Genomic DNA, 4455 nt, shown 5'->3' on the forward strand with positions numbered 1-4455 from the left:
CACTTTTCCAAACTCTCCAATCATCAAAATCATGAGCCACAGAGAATTATAGTTCAAAGAGATCAGTTGTGTAGAAAACATGCAAAGCTCACTGGGTAATTTTAAATATAAGCTTTTGGTCTGGGCCCCACTCAATGGACGCTTATCTGTGGACTATTTAGAATCATTTTCCAAGCAGAATGCTACTTGAGGCATGTACTATCTCCAGTATCGAAAGAGTTCAATAAATTGCTGGATCTCTTTTTGGAGATGATGTGGCAAAGACACAGTAGGTTTTCTTTTTTTTTCTTGACAGCCAATAGGATTGAGAGCCTTAGTATGCACTCATATAGGGCCAAAGCATTAATACTCCTTGGCTAGCAGGTCCCTAAATTTTATTGAAGTATTAAACCTCAGTAGCCACCCTTGTTAGTAGAAATGTAATATTACAACAATCAGGGCCTTGGACACTGAGAATTCTGACTAGTAACCAGCAGGATATCATCTATTTAGTGAAAACTTCAGACATCAGATGATGGAGACATTAGTGTTATTCTGGCCCACCACCTGATAGCAAATGGCAAGGTGCCTCTTTTAGAGTACTGCAATGTATATTGGAGGCCTTCCTGTTTGAAGGCACATTGGTCTTTGTCCTTGGGTGCCAGTGGGATAGAAAAGAAAGTGTTGGCAATATTCAACGTAACATACCAAGTGTCTTCAGTCTGTGCAATGGCTTTTGAGGCTACAGCAGCAATGATTGGATATAAATTTTGCAATTATCAACAACCTGTGAGCCCCCATCTCCCATTGTCTTTTGCATTGCCCATGTGGGATTGTTAAATTTTGCAAGTCTTACTATCTTTGCTTCCTTTAAGACCTTAATAAATGTTGTGATTTACATGGATTATTTACATGTGATTTACTTGGATTACATGTGATTTACTTGGATTATGTATTTTTTCTGTCAGACTATCCTGGCGAGGATAGACAGATTAATTGGGAAATGAGTTTCATGTCCTACTAGTCCTTTTCTCTGTATAGCACTTTCTGACTGGTATAATTCAGTATGGATTTTATAAGAACGTATAGTATCCACATATAAACCATTAACATCATTACACAGTGAATTCAACAGTGAAAACCACAACTATACATTAAATTTGCCCAAACGGTGGTATCCACAAGGCCATATTCGCTGCTCTTCCCCACTCTATACCCTGCCCAAAAATCTCATTAACTGAATTGGAGCATCTCTATACACACAGAACCCCAACAAGATGCTGAGTTGGGCACCTTTCCCTAAGAGAGCCATGTAAGTTTGAGTTCCTGCCTTCCCCCAAATTACCTAGCATACCAAGACAGGCACATATGGCCTCTGGTCTTTCTTTCGCACAGGAATGCATAGAACGTACCCCAAAATCATATTTCTTCATAAAGAGGCTGAGAATGTGGTTGTGGAAAAGGAAGAATCAGAGGGCATGACATATTTATCATCAATTGTGAGCAGAATGGTGACCGCATATAATTCAACCGAATGAACTTCCAATGTTTTTAGTCCACCCAATGCCCTGTATTAGCAACAACATCATCCTTACTGACATCATCTATTTTAGCTTTGTGGACCCCTTGATCCAACAGCCACATTGTTTTCAGTTACCACATTGTTTTTTGTATGGGGCTGTGGAATTTATTTCCTTTGGATTATTTAGATTTGATGTACAAAGTGGTGTCTTTTTCTTTAGAGTCCACCTTACTCTAGGACATTTGCAGTACCATTGCCAAAATAACATCTCTTAAAATCTTAAGAAATAACATCTCTTAAGATCAAGATTGTGTAGTTTCAACATAAGGCCTAGGATAATTTTCCAAGATGGCATGGCTTCCCGCAAGAATTTATCTAGATTTATCTGGATGTTTTTCCCATTCCTTAGAGGATCACTTTCATTATCACTGTAAAGTCCATCCACTGCATGCAGTAAATAGTAGCTAATGCCTCACCTGTCGTTTTCCCAAGGAGTCTGCCTTTGTTTCAGAAATCTTCCTCAGAGAGCCAAAGTTCTCACATAGAAGTCAGGATACACAACAACAATAGCAACAACAACAACACCCTGAAGGGTTCTAGGTTTCACAGTCTAGACTACAGGAAAATCTAAGCCATAAAACACGCATCTGTTGTTATTCCTCCTTAGTAGCATTATATGCCCCACTCCTTCATCTCCCAAGTGAACCAGACACAATTTTAATGGTTTGCCTGATTTCTGCACATAGTGGTAATAAATTTCCCTCAATTCTTCCCCAGTACATCTCTGTTGTCTGAAAGGTGACAGAACTTGCTACTGTCAAACCCCAGGACAAATATTACTACTAGTTATTACAAAGCTGCAGAGCTGAGGATTATCACCACATAGGAGCATTCTCTTCATTCACTCACATAAAAATTAGCAAGGTAGTTGTCTTTGTACCTACTTCCCAGTGCTTTGTCTGAAACCATCTATTCAACTCACTTTAATTAAAAGTCGATGAAGTGAAGGACACTTCACTGCATATATGCAGGTGACCATATATGAACCTCCCTCTATTCCTATTAGTTGGCCCAAAGACTAATCCTTCCTAATCTTTCTTTTTGCAAACAGAGAACATGCCTATGTCAGCATCCCATTTTTACCACCAGATTCCCAGGAAAACTGAAGGGTTTTAATCTTTCTCAACTAGCAAGTTATGCTGTCACTCTTTCATGGATACTCAGAGAAAAGAAAAAAAAGTAATAAAGCCTTGGGTAAGAAACAAAGAGCTTTATTATTTACAGAGGTAATAATAGCCATACATCAGTATTTATACTGGTTCTCCAAGCTCCAGTTTCCGTAGGATAGCACAGCAAGGTGCAGGTGACATCTTTACATGCAATAAGTTACCCTACAGGAGAGGAAGCATGAGTTAGGGAAATCAAATCTTCCAGAGTGGGCAGAAAGCATATCTGATTTTTACACAAAGAGAAACACATTTTTACTATATTGAACAGTAAGAAAAAGAGAGCAAACAGGAAAAAAAAACAAAAACAAAAAAAGAGAACTGATCTTTGCTTCAGATAAAAACACTATTTCTACCTACTTAGGCTGTTTACTATACTAACATTTTTGAAATAAGAATCCTGAGAAAAGTTGGACAGTGCCTCTGCTTATAAGACATGAAGAAATGTAGGAGACTTACAGAGAATTGTCTCTCCACAACATTACCCTGTCAAAATATATTTATATTAAAAGCATTCTCTCTCTGTCTTTCTCCCATCTCTGCATCTCTTTCTCTCTCTCTCTCTTTCTCTCTCTCTCTCTCTCTCTCACACACACAGCAAAAACTGAAGTATTTTTCGGGTATCTTACAGCTTTAAAAGTGTTCCCTCAAATTTTACAATGAAATATCAAGATGTTCATTTGGTGGGAAACTTAGAGTTTTAAAAATAGTTCATAGAAAAAAAAACCCTACTTTTTCAGTGATCATTAACAGTAAATGGAATGAATTCTAATCATATTAATATAATAGATAAGAATTATGACTGTAGAGAATAAATGGGAGACTGATATGTGGCAATTTTAAAAGAAAGAATTAGGAGCATTATGTGTAGCTAAGCAGATAGCTGGCTAAGGAGATGGGCTGCAATGAGAAAGTCTGAAGTATATTTGAAAAAAAGAAAACAATTTGAGTTAAATTTATAAATGAAAAGAAATCCAGTCGGTTAAGGTGATGGAGGAGGAGTGAGGGTGAAGCAGTCCCGCTTCACTGAGCAAGATAATAGTCTGCTCAGAGCATTCTGGACCCAGGAATTTTAGAGCCTAAAGATTTAAGGTGGCTATAAAAGAATGAATTGTAGTAGTTGACATAGGAAGGATGAATAAGGATATCAATTGAAGCCTACTCAATGTAAGAAAAAGCTGGCAGTGTTTCAGAGATGATGATAGTCAAAACTACAGAAGGAGAAAAATTCTCTTAGAATTTTTCAGTATGGAAGCCATTTAACTCACATGGAAGTGAAGGTCTTTGAGACAGTCAGCTATTCCACAAGACATAAAGATCTGCTCTCGTGGGAGGCAACAGATACAGCCCTCCCAGCTTCTGTTTGAAGATATATGCAGCACAAGTTTAGAAAATGCCCATTATTATATTATTTTTATTGTACTATAAATATTCATAGCATCATACCACAGAGGAAAATTGTGCCAAAGGAGAGATAGAATTCCAGCACCAATGAGCTTATGGAACAATGTAATATGCAGAAAGAACAGAAGGAGAAATGTAATATACTGACTTTTAATTTTTGTTTCAGACTGATGCTCATGGCTATCTAAAGCCATCCTCATCAGCAGAGGATCAAAACAAATTGTATCAGTACAGAAGGGAGGCACACCACAAAACTAAACCCCATTTTTGACAGGCTTATTTACTGCCAAATAGGATGAAAATATAAGTATTACCACTTATAAT

This window comes from Colobus angolensis, unplaced genomic scaffold (genome assembly GCF_000951035.1).
Source record: "Colobus angolensis palliatus isolate OR3802 unplaced genomic scaffold, Cang.pa_1.0 Scaffold409, whole genome shotgun sequence".
In the NCBI taxonomy this organism is placed as follows: Eukaryota; Metazoa; Chordata; class Mammalia; order Primates; family Cercopithecidae; genus Colobus; species Colobus angolensis.